The following is a 23,125-nucleotide window of genomic DNA, read 5'->3' on the forward strand; positions in this document are numbered from 1 at the left end:
AAGTTTGTTTCTTGTTTTGTTTTCCCCAAGCAGGAAGTTGGCACTGGGTTTTTGCTGATGTTGATTCTAAAGTTAAACCAAAGCAGAGCTCTGCTGCAGGGCTTTATTCTCCTAGACTCATTCTTCCTCACATGGTAAGAGTCGCAGCAACTCAAATACCAGGTCCTCGCCCAGCCAGAAAACAAGCTGCAGATGAGAACTGGTAGATTCACTTTCTTCCTCGTACAGAAGGAAGATGCTCCCAGAAGCCCTACCATCCTTTCATTAATTAGTTGATTCTAACAAATAGGTTAACTACAAAGATGTGCTAAAAATTGGCGAGTGCTATGCCAAAGAGAGAGAGAGAAAAAAAAAAAAAAAAAAACAGGCAAATGAGACCATGGTAGTTAAGCCAGGCGGTGGTGGCTCATGTCTTTAATCCCAGCACTTGGGAGGCAGAGGCAGGTGGATCTCTAGGAGTTCGAGACCAACCTGGTCTACAGAGTGATTTCCAGAACAGCCAGAGCTGTTACACAGAGAAACCCTGTCTTGAAAAACACAGAGAGAGAGAAAGAGAGAGAAGGAGGAGGAGGAGGAGGAGGAGGAGGAGGAGGAGGAGGAGGAGGAGGAGGGAGGGAGGGAGGGAGGGAGGGAGGGAGGGAGAAAGGAGAAACAGCAGGATGTAAACTTAATACGGGCACCAGGGAAGTTGCAAGAAGGGAATTCTCGAGCCAAGTCTTAAGAGAAAAGGGGAGTTATTCGAGAGAACTCATTCCAGACACAATAGCCCCACTAAAGGGAACAGCTCCCAGATGTTCCAAGTCTAGCTGGAAGCCAGAAAAGCTGAAAAGGGGACATAGGCAGGTGGTAGAAATCGGCTCTGAGGAGCTCTGGAGGAAACTCAGACAGAAATGAAAGGTACCTCATCTTCGAGGGTCACATAGACAAGGACTTGCCTTTCATCTCCCAGATAGAGCCCATGAGCCATGTGCTTAGCATCCTTGGGAGCAGGGGATCACCTCTTGATGGCTGCACACAAGCTGGACCTGTTAACAAAGAAGAGGGTGAAGCTGAAGGAAGAGAGGTGAGGGAAAAATCACAAGACAGTAACAGAGAGGCTGACTTCAAAACAGAACAAGTGGACAAAACTCTTCCAACATCACCAAGAGAAGTGACTTCGGGGATATCATGGTCATTGAAGCCTCTTTTCAAAACAACATCTTGCCCTCTTTGGTTGAATTTTAATTAGCATAGAAAAGAATGGGTTTCATTACCAGATTGTCATACTTATAGCAAAACAACATTTAAAACTTCGACAATCCAGGTAGCAACCACTAAAATAAATGCAGACCTTGATTTTTCTTCCCTTTTCCTGATTATCTGGTATCTGAATATTTTTGCCTCTTACCTTAATCCCTAAATGCCCCGGTTCATCAGTGGAGATGTGAAATTTGCTGGTACCACAACACACACTTCTGTAAATTGGCCAATCACCTTAAGTCATGTATAGCAATATTCTGTGCTCGAATCCAGCTGCCTGTGTGTGTGCATCCTGGTTTAACAATCCCATGCCTCCATTTCTTCATTTGGGCAGATACCAACAGTAACAGCAGCGGTACCTAATTCTAGAAGGTGGTTGTAGTGATTAAAACATCAAAACCACTGGAGACAACAGTTCCCCCATCATGTATCCTCATTTATTAATCAGCTATATTGAAGTGGTTTGCCATGTTATCTAAATATCCATCATGTTGCCTTGTCTTCCGCAGCCAAAACGTTCATCAACATGTACCAAAGCCTCAGCTCCCTGAACCCCGACTTGTGGGGAATTGTTGGGCCCCGCCTTCCAGCAGCAATCTACAGATGAATTACTCTGCAGCTCTCATAACTCTGGGGACATGCTCGCTGCATTTTTTTTAAGATGATGGGAATTGATTTTTATCTTTAATTTTTGCTTACAAATAATTCATCTGTTGTGAGGAAAAATAACAAGCTCCGAAGGGAAAATGCAGACATCGGTCTCTTCCAGCTCTGCCTTGAGTCAAAGGATAAGAATTATCTGGCACCAGCAAACTTAATGAGAAACAACCTGGGGGTCATAATTTCAAGTTAGACTCTTTCTTATTAAACCGCATTAATTGTCCCTATTCGTGGGGTGGTTCTGCTATTTCCATACATGTATACAGTGTGCACTGATCAAATCCCACCTATTCTCAGCCCTCTCTGCCATGTACATATGTTTCCAATCACTAATAATCACACTCTTCAGGTCAACTGTGTTTGAGCTTTGGGGGGGGGGGGGAACACGTCGTGCTTGTCTTTCTGTGTCCGGTTTGTTATGCTTAATGTGATGTCCTCTCCAGTCCTTTCCATTTTGCTACAAATGGAAGGATTTCTTTTTTTTTTTCTTTTTTTATTATGTGACTAAATAAAACTCCATTGTGTATATCTCCCACATTGTCTATATTTGTTCATCTGTCGATAATCAGATAGACACCTGTGTTGATTCCTGACCTTCACTGTTACGAATAGTGTCATAATAAAGATGGGCATGAAGTCTATCTTTGGAGTTCTGACTTCAGCTCATGTGGATATATACTTAGAAGTGGTGTTGCTGGGGCAATGATTAAACTTCTATTGTCAACTTGACTGGATTTAAGAATCACCTAGAAGACACATGCGGTGATATGTTGTGTACCCTAATGAAATTTGCCTGAAGATCAGAGGACAGAATAAGCCACTAGATTAAACATAGAAGCCAGGCAGTGGTGGCACACACCTTTAATCCTAGCACTAAGGAGGCAGAAACCTGTCTGGATCTCTGTGAGTTCAAGGCCACACTGGACAACATGACTCATTGACTCAGTTTAGAAGAGAAAACAGAGCCCAGGCAGTGGTGGCACACACCTTTAATGCCAGTACTTGGGAATCACACACCTTTAATCCCAGCACTAAGAAGGGAGTGATGGCTGGGTGGAGAAAGCTATCTAAAGTGTGAGAAGACAAGATCTGAGGCTTTTTCAGGCTGAGGAGTCCTAGAGGTAAGACGTGGTAGTGGCTTGTTCCTTTGTCTCTCTGATCTTCAGGCAAATTTTATTAGGGTACATAGTATATCACCACAGACACAGCTCTCTGTGTGTCTCTGTGATGGCATTTCCAGAGGATTGAACTGAGGGAAGGTCATCTTTGAGTGGATAGAATCAGCCCGTGGGCTGGTACCCAAAGGACTGAAAGAAAAGGAAATGGGAAGAAAGCGTCATTTCCAGCATGCCTGTCTCTCCCTCCTGAATGTGGGTGCAATGTGTCCAGCCTTCTCCTGCTCCCGGTGCCACATCTTCCCACCACAATGAACCCTCAAGTCATGAGCCACAATAAGTCCTTGTTCCTTAAGCTGTCTTTGTTCACAGCAATGAGAAAAGTAGATAATATAGCTGGATCATGCGGTGACTCCATTTTCACTTCTTTAAATAGCCTCCCATATTGATCTCCATAATGGCTGTACTAATTTATGCTCACAGCAACAGCACATAAGAGTTCTCTCTTCCTCTATAACCTTTCCACCATTTGAAGGGAAGTATGAGACAGGGGGTTAGCTCTATGCATGCAGTGGGGTGATTCTTCTGTACATTATGAGTATGTATTACTCTCATTTGCTAATACAATGGCGATTGGCCAGTATCTAGACAGGAAGTTAGGCAGGACAGTCAATTGAGGGCTGGGATGAAGAAGGGTAGAGTCAGGGAGTTGCCAGCCAAATGCAGAGGAAGCAAGATGAGAATGCTGTACTGAAAAAAGGTAACAAGCCACCTGGCTAGACATAGATAAGATTGGGTTAGTTTAAGTGTATGAGTTAGCTAGTAACAAGTCTGAGCAAATGACCAAACATTTATAATTAATATAAGCCTCTGTGTGGTGATTTGGGAAGCGGCTGCCGGGTATTTGGGAGTTGCTGGCAGGACAGAAAGTTCCGTTTACATATGCAGCCCAAGTTTGCCTAGAACCAAATCCTGGCAGTCAATTTGCAATGCCTCAGCCCCCCTTCCAATGCCAAGGTTATAGGTGTGTACACTATTCCAACCTTTTTTTTTTTTTTTGTACTTTAGATAATAGCCATTCCAATTGGCATGAGATGGTATCTCTCTCATTTTGATTTTGATTTCTCTAGCTAGAATATGCTCAATATCATTGGCCATCAGCCTGGGGCTGCTCACTGTGGTGTTCATCTTCAGGTCCAAGGTAAGAAAAGTTTCCTACTGTAGCCATTTTTCAGATAGAAGAGACTGAAATGCAACTAAAACTGATAAAAATACAAACAAACTGTAACAAAAGGCAAAGGGATGCATGTGGTAGGTGTAGCTAGAGTTTTCCTGCCTTGCCCACAGTCAGGACAAATCTCTGTCACCTGCCAGTCCCACAGCCGCTCAGACCCAACCAAGTAAACACAGAGACTTATATTGCATACAAACTGTATGGCCGTGGCAGGCTTCTTGCTAACTGTTCTTATAGCTTAAATTAATCCATTTCTATAAATCTATACCTTGCCATGTGGTTCATGGCCTACCGGCATCTTCACATGGTGCTTGTTCTGGCAGCGGCTGGCAGTGACTCCTTCCGCCTTCCTGTTCCCTCAATTCTCCTCTCTGTTAGTCCCGCCTATACTTCCTGCCTGGCCACTGGCCAATCGGTGTTTTATTTATTGGCCAATCAGAGCAATTTAACATACAAACCATCCCACAGCAGGTGGGGAAGGGAGGTTCCGGGCTCCTCCAGATTGGAGGTCTGGCACATCCGCTTTAGATAAGGCTGATCTGGCTCGTCATGTCATTCATCCTCTCTGCAAACTCTGCTTCCTTCTCCTGTACTAGCTTCGTTTGAGAATAACAAGACACGTTGAGGAGCTGAAAGCAACCGATACTGTAAGTCCTGTTTGGTTGCTGATAAACAAATGACGTAGAAACTGAGTCCATCTTTAAGAAATTCCACTGTTCAGAGTCTAGAGAAGTTGCAGCCGCCACCACCATGGAGCTCCCTTGCCGATGACATCGGCCCTGTTGGTCATTCCTTTACCAAACACTGGAGCACTTATCTTCTGCGTGCTTGTCTTTACAAAATGGCATGTATAGCTCTACAGGTTTTCACTTTACACATTAAGGAAGAATGGACTCGAGGTAGATAGGGTAGTGCACACCTACTGTCCCAGCTACCGGGGACGCTAAAGTTGGCATAGCACTCTACCCTGCGAGTTCAAGACTGGCCTGGGAAACCTAGGACACATCAAGAAAATGATCCAACCCGTAAAAACATGAACATGTACATTTCACATCCCCAAATCAATTGTTTTCAAATCACATTTCTTAAATAAATGAGACGCATACGGGGATTCTTCGTGGTTACTCATCACTGTAGCTTTCCCGAAATCTCCACTGCATGTTGCACAGATGAAAGGAATTTTACTTCAGGCAGAAGTGCACAGGACAGAAGAAAAAGAAAAAGCAGCAAAATACTAGAAGACAGAGAGTCAGTAGGAAGGGACTTAACGAAGTCACAAAACAGCTGTGAAGAAGGTCCAGACACTAGATGACCTGGGCCATGGATTCCCCAGAATGACTCACCAGTAAGATGTCCTGGACACCTGTGTGGGTGTGGGGACACCTGTGTGGGTAGGAGGACACCTCTGTGTGTGTGAGGGACACCTGCGTGGGTGAGGGGACACCTGTGTGCATGAGGAGACACCTGTGTGTGTGAGGGACACCTGTGTGGGTGAGGGGACAGGGTTTCAAAAGCAGAAGCCTTCAACGAGTGTCCAGGACAAAGCAGTTTTTTCCCCTAGACAAAACTTCAGTGCGGACTGAAGTAAGGCAGCTCAAACCAGGAGAAAACCAGTTTCTTTCCTGAGAGGGAAAACCCCTAGACATCAAGGTCAAGGCACGCCAACGTGGGGTCAAGGACATGTTGTCCAGTTCAAGGACACCGGGCCCAGCTGGGATGGGGAAGTGTGTAGCGTGTCCTAATCGCACCAGCATTAATGACAATAATGATTCTGACATCACAACTCTTACTTACCAACCGTCATTAGCTCCCAGCCACAGGAGTAAGCATTTTACGTAGTGGTCAGACATCTGATCCTCAAAGGAATCCGACGAGGTCAACAATACTATTTTTTTGTCACTAACAAAAGAAAAAAAAAAAAATCAAGCTTTACATAGTTAAGCAACTGGCCAAAGAACCCCACACCAACCAGTTTGAGCCTAAACCACTGTATTCCATCAGTTTTCACTAATCACTGTTACCACCTGCATGGCTTAGGGCTTGATCTAACTGGGGTGAAGGAAGCGGAACCATCAGACACACGCGAGGAAAAGCTGAGGCTAATCCAATGGTCTGTACACGCGGATGGAGCCTGGGCAGCAGCGGCCGGGAACCTCAGCATGTTTCTCATAGACAGCGTAAGCCAGGAGGAGGCAGGATCTATAGAGGAATAACCTCAGGCTTCAGCCATGCTGGGGGGCGGGGTACCGCGAAGGGGGAGCCGCAGCTAATACTTTCTGCACACACCATCAGTCAACATCTTTACTGGGGGGCAGGGGGCCGCTCTGCCATTCCCATGGGTCTGAGGCACCGGATTCCTTGGCATGGCTGTGCTTCATCTCAGTAACACACATTCACTCAGGACTCCATCGGCTCCCCACACATCATGTGTTCCTTTAGTCATTCAACGAACATTCACTGTAAATCAAATGCTGCCTCACTAAAGATTGTGCTGGTGAGTTTTCTGCCAAGTTGGCACAGAAGGTCGTAAGAGAAGAGAGATCCTCCATCGAGAAAATGCCTCCACAAGATGAGGCCATAGGAGGCCTGTAGGGTTTTGTTTGTTTGTTTGTTTTTTAATGAGTGATTCACGTGGGAAGGACCTAGCCCATTGTGGGTGGTGCCAGCCCTGGGTGCTTAAGGAAGCAGGCTGAACAAACGCACTCCTCCATGGCCTCTGTCTGCATCAGTACCTACCTCCAGGTCCCTACCCGAGTGCTGCCCTGATTTCCCTGCCCGCTCAACTACAAACTATACACTGAAATAAACCTTGCCTCCTCAAGCTGCTTTTGGTCGTGACACTCTACTACAGTAATAGAAACCTTAACCAAAGCAAAGAGGGCTATAATCCATGACCTCTTCCCTCATATGAAGACACAGTAAATTAATAAACAAATTCCAATGACGTGTTGAACAAGTAGATTAAATCTTCTTCTCCTGGTGTTGGTTACTAAGTCCAGGGCCTCACACACACAGGCAAGCACTCTACCACCCACCCATCTACACATATGGCTTGAAAGAGTAGCTGCTCAGCCTGAGGTCTTGTGCTCTCAGCTACTAATCTAATCCCATTGTGTGGGCCTGTGTGAAGAGTGAACGACATCCAAAATCGGGGACAGATTGCCATGATTCTTTTCTGAATACCCTTAGAGCAAAGTGTTTCAGGCTGGTTTTCAGTTCCACGGAGCACTGCAAATGTCACTCAAAGCCCACGCTCCTCAGGTCCCCGTAGGAGGCCACCTCGGTCTACACAGAAGATGGGGGGATGTGGTGAAGGAGTAAGGTTGGCCATTTCTCTCACCTCCCTGCCTCATGTCTTTCCTACACCGCCTGACTTCTCCAGGGCTGGCGCCAAGAAAGATACAGCCAGGTTTCTTACTATCAGTACCTTTGTGAGCCTTGGTGCTTGGGGATTTGGGGGGTGACTATTCCTGGGGGTGCCGGGGAGGGATCCTCAGAGGCACCCTACTGGATCGCCTCTTTGCAATGGCCCTCCTGTGGCTTCTAATTCTCAGCCTTTATCAAACCATCCATCTTGACACCTTCAAACCAGAATCCCAACTCTTGTCTCCTCCAGCTGGAGCAAGGTTCAAAAGCGACTGCAGGCATTCAGCCCCAAGTGGGAAGTCTTTATCAAACCCCTGTCCCCAGGGCTCGGGGATCTGTGTGAAAGAGCAGGCGGAAAGATGGTAAGGGCCGGAGGTGGTGGATGACCCCAAAGGAACAGCGTCTGTCTTCCGGAGACACCAGAGCTGAGGCGCCTGTGAGTTCAGAGACGGTGACTGCACACGCAGTCTGCACAGGCCCAAACCAGACAAAATCCAGCACTGAGAAGGGGAAGTGGACATAAAATCCCACTCTTAACCAGGAAGCTATTTGTAATTAATTCCTGCTGGGGAAGGGAAAAATCAGGTAGATTTCTTCAGTGAAAAGTCACTGAGTGTTTCAATCACACTCCAGGGCGGGTCCCATGCCCAGGAGCAGCTAGCCAAGACAAAATAGACTCCGTGGTTTTCCTATGTGCTGTTTGTTTGGGTATTTTGGTTTTGGTTTTGGTTTTTGGTTTTGTTTTGGGTTTTTTTGTTTTTGTTTTTGTTTTGTCTATTGAGTTTATTTTGACTTTTCATTTGGAGGAGGTTAGTTTTTGGTGTTTTGTTTTCTGAGAGGGAGGGAGCCAGGGAGGAAGAGAACATAAAGCTGGGAAATATGAAGGTGGGAAGGATCTAGGGGGCGTTTGGGGAGGGAAAGAATATGATCAAAATATATTGTATAATCTTTTTCATTAAAAAAAGCCTACAACTGTCTTTAAAAGGCTCTGGGCTATTTTGTTGCACTGATTCTTATACCTGATGCATTCATAACTCTCGCAAGTTGTTACGAAACTAAATACAGCTAATGTCCAGAGAGGAGAGGTTGTCCTCTACTCAGCCAATGGACAGCCAAGTGCCCCAGCTCCTGCCTTTTGCCCTCGGGCGTCTCCAGAGCAAAACCACTGGTTATCAGTCCCTGTGGGACTTCTGGCTTTCTCTCGGATGTCCTTCTTGAAGGTCCTTTTCCTTGACTTGAGGGCAAAGGAAACTTTCTCCTTCCATTCTGTCCTTGTGGGCAGCAGAAGAGAAACGCACAGTACAGGCTGTCAGCACTCTGAGAACATCCGCCCTCTCTGGTTCTTCCAGCTTTTTCTATCCTGAAGTTCTCACGAGCTCACAAAACCACGTTCTTCTTCACAAGCCCAGCGCTTGGCAGTCTGGCATCTGCCTTTGAAATGCGGTTGTACTTGGTACCTGGTTTTCACTCTCAGACACTGGACTCTTAACATCAATTGATACGTGAGATGAATGTGCTCTGTTTCAGCAAATGATGATGACGTATCTTGAGAAGCGTTGCCATAGAAACCCTTTCCACACAGAGACTCCCACTTTCTTAAAGGAATTTTTAAAGGCTAAGAGTGATGTTTGAACTACTACCCAGGTAGGGGTCTTCCTCTGCTCAAAAGGGTGAAGTTACATGCATAGCCCATTCCATGAAGGGCGGTGTGTAATAAGACTACAGGGTGTATGCTGGCTAATGCTGGGAGATGAACCCTGAAAGACACACTATAGAAACCTCAAGTGCCATGCTAAAGAGTTCACCCTTGGGCCGGACATGCAGCTCAGTGGTAGGGCACTTGCCCAGCCTACACTAGACCCTGGGTTCTGCTCCCAACAGCACAAAATAAAGCAAGTTTGGCTTTTACTGAGCTCCATGGGGAGCCACAGAGGAAGGAGGCCTAGCAAAAGAGAAGTCTGTGAAAGCAGGCCTCATGACTAGACAGAGAGGAAGCAGAAGGCAAAAGTAACTCCAGTGCAGGCATGGGCCTCTGCTTCCTTCTGATTAGCTGTATGCGCCTCAGCTTCTGGAGCATCATGGGTACACACAACTCACATGCTTGTTCAGTTTTTCGCTAAGGTCATTTCTTATTTTTAGAACTGTGTTTTTTCATTATAACCTTACACACACACACACACACACACACACACACACACACACACACGCACGCACGCACGCACGCACGCACGCACGCACGCACGCACCACAGGTACGCACAGTTCAGACAAATAATGTCAACACTGGATTTCAAAGCTTTGGGGTCTTGTTTCTCACTGTCCTCTCACACTTACCAAAATGTTACTCGGGAATCACAGTCTAAATCAGAACAGGTGGATAAGCTGGTCCCACAGCAACAACTCTCCAAATGTCCTATCATTGTTAACATCTGAACTGAGCTCCCTAATTCTTTGCTTGCACATTTTGGGGTTTTCTTAAGCAATTATTTGGACGTGCTCCTACTCCTGAAGCTAGTGGTTGGCCCACAAAACTACTATGTGGGCAGATCCACATTATTTCCATGGAAATACATAGATTCCTATCTCCCGGAAAAAGAAAAAAACAACTTCAAAGCTCTGAGAGAAAACAGTAGTGAAACCACATAAATCTGAGTGGGCGTATTCAATCTGGTTCCTCTTTGGAAGATCATTCAACATGATCCACCCTTGGAAACCAAGGAGCTCTTTCCACATTACTGTCTCAGCCTTGTATTTCCTTAACTGGATTCCCTATTACATAAGATGTCAGCTTCAGGGTTGGGGATTTAGCTCAGTGGTAGAGCACTTGCCTAGCAAGCACAAGGTCCTGGGTTCAGTCCTCAGCTCCAGAAAAAAAAAAAGATGTCAGCTTCACCCATCATCATCATCATCATCATCATCATCATCATCATATTCACGTTTGCAATGGGATTATGAGATTTTTCTGAATTAAAAATGAAGTTCCAGCTATCAGATTCCAGTAGGGAACACAGAGAATGTCTTGTATAACTACCTCCAAATGTCCCTCCCTTCCCCAGATCTGTATTGACTACAAAGCCATTCACCACATGACCAAAACCGCCACCACGAAGGTCATCAAATCTGCCACCATCCTAAAGAAAATGCCCATGACTAGTCCTGGGCACTGTTTCCTTGACACCCACACCTCACAGTGCTCCCTAAGGGCCACAAGTCAGATACTTTCTCAGTGTCTCCTGAGCCTCAAGCCTGGCCCACCGGCACACAGTAGGCCTTCAACAAAGTTCATTATCCTGTTGACTTTTGTGCAAGGATAGTCAGGCCGGTTAGAAATCTTGTCACAGATATTCTATTATATATATATATATTCTGTGATATTCTGTCACAAGAGATTCTATTAATTTTTTCTTCCAATCAGCAATTGTTTTATTACTCCTACAACAAAAATTATGTAAGGGAAGATCCATTCCCAGGAAGACTAGAGCAGAAACGCAGCTTTCCAGAGGAGGCTTGCGGATCAGTCTTCTCAATGGGATTGACAGATGCCTGGAAACAGTGAAGGTCTGTGTGTGTGTGGGGTGGGGGGGGTATTTCCAGAGAAAATTTGCATAAGGGACAATAACTGTGGGGGAAACATAACTCAACGGGACGGTGGGGGAGCTGGATGAGACATGCTTCAGACGACGACAAAGCCAGACAGTAGGTGTGCCTATATTGTTGGTGCCACTGCCCACGGCCACCAGACTCTGTCCTCCTCACTCTATGTGTGTGGACTCAAGCAGACCTCCAGGGGTCTCCCAAGGCTTTGGCGTCACACTGGGGCCGCTGTACCTTCCCATCTTGGCACTAACCAACTAAGTCTGTACCTCTCCAGCGTATATATGGCTACGACTGGACTCTCCAAGCCTCTGACCATATAACCAATCCAATCCGATCCACATACGCTCTTGGTTCCATTTCTCTAGAGAATTCTAATCCCAGCTTTTTCTTAAACAATAGATAGGAAACCTTTCTTGAGCCTGCTAATTTGGGTGCAATCAAGGATCAACAGGATTACTTACTAAGCCTCTGCTCTGGGGAGAACAGCCTATATACAGTGTGCAAGGCAATCACTTCCAATGTGCTAGGGGTGATCATTAGTTAAAGGGCCTGAATAATCCTCCAATAACCTATTAGTACCTTACAAACAGAATGCACTACTGTTCGTTAATATGTTGAAAACATTCATCTTAATAGACACATTTGATTTAGGGGAAACTTAGAGCATAGGGTATAATTGTAGTCTTTACATACACGTTTTATAGCATCCCTGATCCTCTTGTATACACAGGGTGTGTTTATGGCTACTTTATATGGAACTTGGTACGGTTTTATGATATTTTTTCTTATGTTTTAGAGGATTATAGTTGTAGCTCACACAAGTTATTGATCAGAACTATACTTTATTGGATACTAAGTTCCTGGTCAGCTTTTCATTTTAACGGCACCATCGTCACAAAGTAGAGAGTGTTTCATTTTATGGAAGACATGATTTCTAAGGGCGCAGTGTAGCCAGGAAAGGGAGAACTGTAAAATCCCAGAACGCACATGGACAGCTGCAGCCCCAGTGCTAACGGGAAGCCTCTTAAGGAGGGGACCGACTAACAGATTGTGCGATGGATAACCAGCCGAAGTTTTCTGGAGAAAATATGCTTCAATCTGTTATTTGACAGGAAAGGAATAGAGTGGAGATGTGAAGACACTGTAGGTGGGGACAGTCACTGTCATTTCGTTTCTGCTGAACAGACGGGGTCTTTGGCCTAGGCCAGTTCACTCTACTTTAGTAGCTCACAGAAAATAGAGCATCTTGGGTAAGAATGTGAACGCTGCTATTGTCCTTTATGATGTAACAAATAATTATGATTGCCATGATCCAGGCACCATCCTGAGGGGACATCTACAGACAACTGTAACTAGGTCTTTGTTCTCAGAAGGTTCATAGTCCAGTGGGGGAGACAGAAAAGCACATGGCGCCACATAATAAATCTTAGAAAATGACACACAAAGAGAAGATATAAGATCTGCATGTATAGGCACAAGAAAAGGACACAGACAAGTATGAAAACGTGAAAGAAAGCCCTGTTGCCTCTTGCCTCAAGCAAGGGTAGCTTCAGCTCATCCTACAAGGTCTCATGTAGCCAAGGCTAGTCTCAAACTCACTGTGTAGCAGAGAATGACTTTGATTTTCTGATTCATATGGTTCCCTTAATTACTGGGCTTATAGGCATGCACCACCACACCACACCACACCCAGCTATCTCTTCAAGTTTAAGTGGTATGCTGGAACACTCCAGGGTTCGGTCCTGTGGTCTGTTTTTTATTCCTAACCTATCTAGGTGATCTCATTTAACACTAGGATATCTAGACTTGGAATGTCTTCGAAGTGTGTAAGCCCATATGAACTCTAACCCTACCTTCTTTCCCAGAAATATTACTCATATCATATATCCAAAAATATAGATGATCAGTAGAGGCCCTAGTTCCCCACCACCATATATGAAAATGTATGTTCATAGTTCACACACAGACACACACACAGACACACACACACACACACACACACACACACACACACCCTTTGACAGTATTTCCTTAACTCAATAATAGGCAACTCCATCCATCCAACGCTTCCAGTTTCTCAAGCTGAAAACCTTGGTTTTAGATGTACTTCTCTCTCCTCCTTGGCCATCTGTAACCAAGATCCGATCCCATTTTCCCCTATCTCTGCCATTACCCAAGTCCATACCTCTACTGGCCCTCTTCTGGATAGCTGCTAACTGGCCTCCCTGCTTCCAGTGCATCCTCCACAGAGTGAACTGTGAACCCCGTGACCATCGGATGGCTCCCTGTTTCACGCTGAATAAAAAACCTAGAGGCAGGACTACGATTTTAAAGTCCGCATATAATCTGCCTGTCCTCAAGCCTGTGTTTTGTTCATTTTTTTGTTGTTTGTTGGTACTGAGGATGAAGCCAGAGCCTCGTGTTAACTGGGCAAACACATCACCTCGGATCTGTATCCCCACCCTGACACTCTGACCTCACCCACCTACCTCATCTGTCCAAAATCCCTCCCCTATGGATATACTGCTGTCCCTATATAGACATACCTCAAAACAGGGCAAGTAGCTGGGCGGTGGTGGCGGCACACACCTTTAATCCCAGCGCTTGGGAGGCAGAGCCAGGCGGATCTCTGTGAGTTCGAGGCCAGCCTGGGCTACCAAGTGAGTTCCAGGAAAGGCGCAAAGCTACACAGAGAAACCCTGTCTCAGAAAAAAAAAAAAAAAAAAAAAAAAAAAAAAAAAACAGGGCAAGTAGCTTCCCAAAAGCCTTTGCTTTTGCCATTCTAGATGCCTGGAGTGGTAATTCTCAATCTGTGGGTTGAGATCCCTTTGTGGGGGTGAACCACCCTTCCACAGGGATCACCTAAAATCATCGGAAAACACAGATTACAATTACAAAACACATGACAATTTATAACAGTAGCAAGATTACAGTTAGGAAGTAGCAACAAAAATAACTTTATGGTTGGGGGTCACCACGCATGAGCAACTGTATTAAAGGGTCGCAGCGTTAGGAAGGTTGAGAAATGCTGGCCTAGAATATTCTTCCCTGAATATTGGTCTCCTTCGCATTCTGCTCAAATGTTACCTTATCAGGAATGTCCTTGGCCACCCTGTATAAAAAGGCATGTCCTCATCTCAGTCTTTTCCCCTCTTTGCCGGACTTGCTTTTTTTTTTTTTCTGCACAGCACTTAGAGCATGAGCTAGCATCCATTTGTGTATGTATCAACTATCTACACGGCATGATCCACACAGCTGGGGACGTGGGTCCTTTGTTCCAAGTTCTCCACAGGAACCAAAACAGAGATTGGCACAGTATTTTAAAATGCTTGTTGAATAAACAAATTGAATAGACTTAAGAGAGGTCAAGACACTATGTTCCCTGAAGGCTGTGACCACATGGCCACTGATCTTAGCTGGAGATTGTTCCAATGGAAATGCCCTACTCCAGCCAAAGAGCTGATGACACCCAGACGTCCTGGTGAGAACTGGCAATGGATCTGGAAACATTATCCTGCCCTGGTACCCGAAACCGAGCACCTGTGCCTGGATTATTACATGCAGACCAACCTCTCATTTTTAAGAAATATCCAAGTTAAAATGGATAGAAAGCAAGCCAGGCGTGATGGTATACACCCGTAATCCTAGCACTCAGGAGACAGAGCCTGGAGGGTTTAACACAACTTCAGGGACAGCCTGGTCCACAAAGTGAGTTCCAGAACAGCCAGGGCTACATTGTGTTTTGTTGTTGTTGTTGTTGTTGTTTGTTTTTTGTTTTTTTAAGTTGCAAGAATTCAGGAAATGAAGGGACCTATGGGAAAATGGAACAGGGAATGTCCGCGTCCAAAGTAACTGAACCTACAAAATCAAAACATTGTCATCAAGGTGAAGGTGAATTTATATGCCAAATCCAAAGTTCAAAAGTGGGGTGGGGGTGGGGATTAACGGCTGAGAGGTATTATGGTTGATTGGGAATTCAGGAGCCATGAGATAGCCCCACCTGGGGTTAAACCTATGCTCTGGTGCAGGGCTTTGAATTATATGCAAACCACTGTGAACTACTCCTTGGCTAGAAAATGAAGATAAAGGGCTGAACCTGAAGGCAAGAATGGGAGCAGACCACAGAGGAATGCCACTTACTGGCTTGCTCCTCATGGCTTGCTCAGCTTGTTTTCTTATACAATCCAGGACACCTCTTACCGGGGGATGGCACCGCCCAGAGTGGGCTGGACTCTCCCATGTCAATCAAGAAAATGCCGCACAGACCTGCCAGGCCACAGGCCAATCTCATGGAGGCGGTTTCTGGGTTGAGGCTCCCTCTCTGCAGGTGTGTCCAGTCGACAACCAAAATTAGCCATCGTACATGGGCTCAGTGTTTAAACCGTGGTTTGAGTAGATGCAGGAGCTGCAGAGCTGAGTGTAAACATTGCAGGTTTCTCACTTATCTTCCAGCTCCTGTATTTTCTACTGTATCCGTGTAAGTTAAGGCCTTCCCCAATGAGTTCACTGTATCCTCTGGGTTTTCTATGTATCCAGTTTTCAAGATATGATTTAGTTTAAAAATCATTTATTATAGGGGCTAGACAGATGACTCAGCAGTCAGACACACCGACTGCTCTTCCAGAGGCCCCGGGCTAGATTCCCAGAACCCACACAGTGGCTGACAACCCTCTAACTCCAGTCCCAGGGGATCTCACACTCTCCCGGCCTCCTTAGGCACTGCAGGCAAGTAGTGAACAAACACAGGGAAAAACACCCGTACGCTTAAAATAAAATGAAAACAAATAAAAATAGAAAATAATTTCCTATAAAATTTGTTTGCAGCCGGGCGGTGGTGGCGCACGCCTTTAATCCCAGCACTCGGGAGACAGACCCAGGCAGATCTCTGTGAGTTCGAGGCCAGCCTGGGCTACCAAGTGAGTTCCAGGAAAGGCGAAAAGCTACACAGAGAAACCCTGTCTCGAAAAAAAAAAATTGTTTGCATATTAAACTGCACAAATATCCAACATCTCAAAAGGCCATGATTTGTGTGGTAACTTAATATGTCCAGAGCCCTGTTTATCAATGAAAATCTCTGGTATGATAATTAAATTCATTAATATGCATCTTGAGTATCTGGACCGTTACTTTTACACATTATTTTTCTTTGTACTGTTAACCTCAGATGTCCTTAAATTCAGTCACCAGCTCTCTGGTTTTTATCCTTCGTAGAGCCACAGAGAACAAACTTGAGAAGTTTGTGTAAGCCTATGTTGAAAAGAAAGTTGAAGCTTCTGTATTCAGTTTGTGCCCTTCTGAGTATGTGCTCTGGCTAGTTTCTTGAAACGTGATACAAGTTTGGGTGATCTGTGAAGGGGAACCTCCTTTGGCAAAGTGCCTCCATCAGATTTGCCTGTAGGTAAGTCTGCAGGGGCATTTCCTTGGTTGTCGATTGATGTAGAAGAGAGTCCAGCCCACTGTGAGTGAGGCCATCCCTGGGCGGGTGGTCCTGGGTTGTATAAGAGAGCAAGTTGAGCGTACTTCAGAGAGCAAGCCAGTAAGCAGCCTTCCGTATCATACCGTATTCTTCTCATATCAGCATTTTTCAAACGTGCCTTTCATAAGTTTTATCATTTAAAACAGTTTTATGCTCAGAATGCAGGTACGGTGATACGAAAGGACTTCTTAAGGAGTATGGGGAAAGCAAATGACTCATGTAATAACCCCAGTAAATACCTCTGCAAATGTTGAGGGTCAGTGTGGTCTAACAGGGGATATAAATACGACTGGCATTTCCTAATAGCCTAGACTATTTGCTGTAAAGAACAAAATGTAGTGACAACTGTGTGTTCCCGTTTGGTTGTCTGGGAGGGCTTCCTTCTATTAAAATTCAGAAATGACTCAAGCACCTATTACCAAACCCTCGTCGTCGCCATTTGTCCCCTGTCATGAGCCGAATCTCTTTTCTAAGTGATTCATCCATGTATTTTAGTGCTGCATTTAATTTTCATCCCTCCTCTCGGGGGCAGGAGGGAGATAAAAGAGAGCGGGAGGGAAAGTGAACAGGATGCGCTCTAGACGTATCTGCAATCGTCCAAGAACAAGTCGAATCCACGGAAGAAGAAATAAAGAGAAACGTAATGAGAACGATTTTCCAGATGAGGAACCTGAACATGGGCATGACTGCCCAGTTCGGTGACGTCCCCACAGCTCATCAGGGGCTCTTCATAGACTTTAAAGTATGTCTCAGGAAATCTTGGTCATTTAGGAGAGAGGACGGATGAAAGCAAAGATGTCTAAGGAGTCGGGAACCACAGATTTTCTCAGCACACCTCTTAAGCTGCTGTGGAAATATTCGACAGGTGGATATTATCTGATTCTGATTCTCTGGAGCAAATCGCTCCGTCTGCTGCTCGCCGTCCTTAACTGGGCATGAGCGCAGCCCATCAGTGAGGCGTGCCCCTGGAGGTTTTCTTCCTGCCTCTGACTTTGGAGGGCACATTGCCCTGCATTCCCAAGGGAGGGGAAGGAGGGCAGACTTGGGAAGCTTGGGTCTTCGGTCACAGCATACCCAGCGACCAGAAACAGCTAAATCAAATTTACAACGTATGTCTCTACAGCCTCAAATAACCAGTGGTCCCATGACCTTGTGTCTTTAAACAAATACCAAACAAGGAGATTCAATTATTCCGTCGGTCTAATAAGGAATCAGTTTAGGCTGAAACCCAGAGCTTGGTTTACGTAATCTTATACTATGGGCACACTGAAAGCTTCCACAAGCTCATAGCTACACTCAAGGATGATTCCCTACCCTTCTTTACAGTTAAACTGGCATCTGGATAAAATCATAAGTAAAAGGGAGAAAGTCTTATGGAGGGGGGGAAAAAGCCAATCACAGCCTCAAGGAGAAAAAGCCAATCACATCCAAGAAACAATGTCCATCCATTCAGTAGCTCTGGAGCTCTTCTGAGGTTGTAGGTACACCATGTAAGGCACTGGGAGTAGAAAATGGGATGGTCCTTGGTCTCTAGAATTCAGAGTTCTGTGTTCACATTGAACATGCAACACAGTGTGATCAACACTTTGATGGAAAGAGTTGCAAGGTCCAGTGTGACCCTAAGCTGTCTAAATCTGAAGACAGCATCCCAGCCATTTGGGTCACGATTTGTCTGAGTCTTTCTTGGTAGTCTAGACTCGGAAACGCACGAGTCTCAAGCAAACTAAGATAATTGGTCACAGTATTTGCAATGCAAACTGCCCCTTTCCTCCTAAAATAAAGTGGCATGGCTCTCTGCAGGGGTTGTTGAAAAAAGCCAAGTTCCTTTCAATAATCTCCTGCAAACAGAATATTAGAATGAGGCCTCGGTAGTGGGTGAAAACACACATGCCTTTCAAGTTCTGCCAGACATAAATAAAAGAGTCAGGCTCATGTCTTCGAAGTCATGCATGGGTTCTCTAGCCCTCCACTAGTCCTGAGCCGACTATTTAATATGGATGTGTTTGTCTGCCCACCAAGTCACTAGTATACTAGATAGTACCTTAGGATAGAGTAAATCCTGCTGTTACCTCTTACTGGTTTATAAGAACAAGAGTGTATTTGCACTGAAGGTCAACTGGGACTGTGCCGGCCACCTCACGCTGGGATGCCATCATGCCACACATTGTCCCCTAGGTAAGCGAGAAAGAAGAACGTTCTCCCTCCCGTGGTAACGGTTTTGTCGCTGTCTACCAGCACATCTGGAGTCAAGGACAGGTACTAGCCTTTTTGCTGTCACAGCAGCAGAACCTGGCCTATGCTGACTGATGGGGAAACCTCCTGAGACAGAAGTAGAAGTTGGAGGACTTGAGTGACAGGCGAAGGGTGCTTGCTACTACTCCCAGAGAGAGTGAGACGAAGATATAAAAACACAGCCCTGGACACACCCATCCCTCTCCTTAGATTGCTTAATAAACCACCTTAATTAAAAATCAAAGTCACAAAGGTGGTGAAGGTTAAGATCCAGGTTCTTCAGAGAAGTCAGTGCTCCTGGTTCAACCTTTGTTCAAACAAGGGAGATTTTCACAGAGAAATACTTCCTGCAAGCAGACCGGAGCCCTGGTCCCACCCAGATACCCTATCGGGGACAGAAAGTGAGGTTGGCATGAGACAGACAGCCTCCCTGCTACCGAGAAAACAAGTCTGTGTTGCAACACTCGCGGTTTTCCAGGGCCCCTTTTAAAGGCACTGGATCATTTGGAACATATTTCCCTTGAGTTTTATAACATTTTTGACTCAATCCCCTCATCCATTTCATCATAGGCTTCCTGTTCGTGCTAAAGATAGTCATAAACAAACTCTGCGGTCGGTATCTCAAAAAGGAAACATATGCAAAGTCCGACGACGGTGACTTCTTTTCCTGAGAGGAGAACTCCATTTCCTGTAATGAACTGTCCAATTGCAGGGCACCCTGTGACAGCTGAACATGGCGCATTTGAAGAACAAATGCCCTCTCTTGGAGAAATCACTTCGAAGAATTGGGTGGGTGGATGGACCTGAAACCTGACTGCAGACTGGTAATGACAAGATGGATTTCTAGGAGGTATCACTGAGCAAGTGTTTCAATATGGCTGCACTTTTTTTTTTTTAAATTACTAAAGTCATCATCGAGCTGTGGTGAGCATGTGCATCACATATTTCTTGTATAATTGAGACATCAAAAAAGTTCTGAGCGCTTAATTAAGCAAGATAAAATTTTTCTTTTAGTCTGGTGGGTAAATGGGACCTTTCCGAAAAGTCTATAAAAGTTAAATTAGGAGACTGTCATCGTGGTCCTGCTTGAAGATGAGTGTCCTACATGGGTTTTATAGTGAATGAGACCTTCCTCTTACCAACACAGCAATTGCTCAGCAGTTCTCATACATCTTAAAGCGAGTCCTCTACAGCTCAGTTTGGTTACTCTTGCTCCTTATGACCTGAGGAATGAAATTTCAGCAGAAACTCCTGAGGCTCCTGGACAGAAAATTGTCCAATGATAAAACTCCAGGGGGGGCACCAAAGGAGCAGATCACACCTGAAGTTATGCGTGTGGGATGCTGGGGGCTGGAAATAAACATGGAGGGAAGGATCCTGGGGATACGCTATGCTCAGGAAATTATTACCTTTCCCTGACGGAACACCTTAGAGGTTCATTAACACACTCTTCTGTAGGAGGACAGACGTCTTGACAGAATCATGCAGTCGCTGTAGAGAATTTTATGGCCAGTGTTCCCAGCTGCAGCAGAAGTATGGAGGACTACAGAGCACACGCCCATCTCTTACAAGCCTGTGTGGTCCCCAAAGCAACTAGGAAGGAACTTCTATTTCCCAATCTGGGAGCCACAGGTTCCTATGGTTTCATAGGAGGGCTTGAAGGCACCGGAAACGATGCTCAAACTTCTAAAAACTGCACCATTGGTTACTTTGACAGGCATTTGGCAATTAACTAGCCCATGACTAAACAGAGTTCAACATCTCAAAATCATATGACTAATTTCAGAAATAATTATGGCAAATGTTGTGAAAGAAAAACATAACACAATAGAAAAACATCTACTAGTGGTCTTGACCTGGTCTTCCAAATTGATCTATAGATTCAGAAAATTTTCAATGTTCAGCTATCCACTTTCTTTTCTCCCCTTAACCCTGCCTCCTCCCAGTGATAAGGATCAAATACAGGGCCAATATAAACACCAAACTACACCCCCACATCCCCAGACACCTCCACTTCACAGCTTTGGTCTTTTAGACAGCATCTCACTCTACAGCCCTGACTGGCCTTGAACTCACTATGTAAACCAGGTTGGCCTTGAACTTGTACCAACCCTTCTTCCTTCATTTCCCGGGGGCTGATATATCATAGGTGTACACCACCATGCTCAATGTCAGCAGCATACTGAATAGAGAAATTAACAAGCCAGTTCTGAAATTATGTGAGAGATCTGAGGAGATGGCTCCACTGAGGGCCTGAGTTTGGATCCTCAGCATCCATATAAAAAGCAAGGCATTGTGCACCCATAATCTCAGAGATGGTGGGGTGGAGCCAGAAAGATCCCCGAAACTCTAGCTCAAAAAGTAAGGGAAAAAGGGATAGGGGAAGACACCAGATGTTGGCCTCTGGCCTCCACATACACACACACACACACACACACACACACACACACACACACACACACCAAACAAATACACACATCATGCACATACCTGAGCAAACACAAGAACAAATACACATATGCACATGCAATTAATTAATATTAATTCATTTATTAAGATATGTAAGAAAGAAAAAGACCACAATCATTCAAAACACCATTGAACAAGGTGAGAAATTCTCTCCCACCAGATTTCAAGGCAGAGTGGCATCGACATATGATGGCAAATTAACCAAAGAACAGGACCCGACTGACGGTAATTCTGTTAGGATTGCAGAGCAGGGAACAAAGTACAACCCTACCAGCAACTTGGATGGAGTTGGTTCTTTCCCTCCGCCTTTATATGGGCCCCGGGAATTGATCTCAGATTGCCAGGTTTGCGCAGTAAAACGTCTTTACCCACTGCGTCACTCTCCAGCCCAGGAAAGGGGGTGACAGCTATTAACACTGGGTATTAGGTATGAGCGCCTTAACGAACAGGACCACAGCATTAACACTTTGGTAATCTATCATATTTCCAAGTTTAAAAAAAAAACATAAAAAAATGGACTAGCAGGTGGAGAAGTGGTTTGTTGATTTATGAATTAGGGTTTGTTAGGTTTTACAATGTTAAGACTCTGCATTATGTGTAAATTACTTCTTCACCAAATTCATGTGTCGACGCCTTAATCCCTATATGAGACTATGTGGCTCAAAGTTTCTTAAATAGACTCAAAACCACCACTCATGAAAGAAGAAAAGATATAATAGATTTTATTGCATGAAAACTTAGAATTTCTGTACATCAAATGACATCACAGAAAAGCAAGAGCTAGGCATATGTCTTTAAGCCCAGCACTTGGCAGGCAGAGAGAGGCAGAGCTGAGGTCATCCTGGTCTACATAGTGAGTTCTCCAGGGATATGTAGAGAGACTCTATCTAAAAAAAGAAAAAGAAAGAAAGAAAGAAAGAAAGAAAGAAAGAAAGAAAGAAAGAAAGAAAGAGAGAGAGAGAGAGAGGGAGGGAGGGAGGGAGGGAGGGAGGGAGGGAGGGAGGGAGGGAGAGAGAGAGAGAGAGAGAGAGAGAGAAAGAGAGAGAGAGAGAGAGAGAGAGAGAGAAAGAGAAAGAGAGAGACATGAAAAGCCAAACCATGAACTGGGAGAAGGACTTGTAATTCTCACACAAGCAATCAATCATATCTAGAAAAGACTCCTGCAACATGAAAGAGATTGCTAATCCATTTCCTAAAAGGTGGGAAATGAGCCTCAGATAACAACCCAAATGGCCAAAAGGCATTTGAGAAAACATTTTATGTCAACTGAAAAATGCAAAATAAATCCACAATGAAATAAAACTACCCACCCAACAGAACTGCCAATATTCACAAGACCGGTATGTCAAGTGTTGATGAGGACATGATGAGGAGCTGCTGACAGTCTCCCGTGCCCCTCTCTGGTAGGGATACAAACAGACTCTTTGGTATTGTCTACTGAAGTTTAACACCCTGTCAAATTTCCATTCCCAGGTACACAGCCAACGGAAATCCAAACTCACCTTGAAAGACATGCATGAGACTGCAGCGTCATGACTTAAACATACAACAATAAGTTGGACAGTAACAAACAACTATAAACAGAACCTGTCTACATCTCACTGTGTTGTTTAGGGGGGAAAAAAGCCAGAAAGCGGGGAGGGGAGCAGTGAGATGCATGGTAGAAGGGGAGAACGCCACAAAGTTGGCTTCTGACTCCCACACACTGGTGTGGAATGCATTTACATACACATACACA

General features: G+C 45.0%; 1 long non-coding RNA gene across 1 annotated transcript in view; it reads right to left on the bottom strand.

Annotated features, from left to right (window-relative positions):
• Positions 1–938: 938 nt before the first annotated feature.
• Positions 939–23,125, bottom strand: part of LOC119086192 — a 39,918-nt gene continuing 17,731 nt past the window's right edge. Inside the window, exons 2-4 of the long non-coding RNA XR_005089418.1 lie at positions 6,043–6,147; positions 1,388–1,604; positions 939–1,025 (exon numbers count right to left, since the gene is read on the bottom strand). This is a non-coding gene — a long non-coding RNA (uncharacterized LOC119086192). The remainder of the gene's footprint in view (positions 1,026–1,387; positions 1,605–6,042; positions 6,148–23,125) is intronic.

Source organism: Peromyscus leucopus, chromosome 18 (assembly GCF_004664715.2).
Source record: "Peromyscus leucopus breed LL Stock chromosome 18, UCI_PerLeu_2.1, whole genome shotgun sequence".
Taxonomy (NCBI): Eukaryota; Metazoa; Chordata; class Mammalia; order Rodentia; family Cricetidae; genus Peromyscus; species Peromyscus leucopus.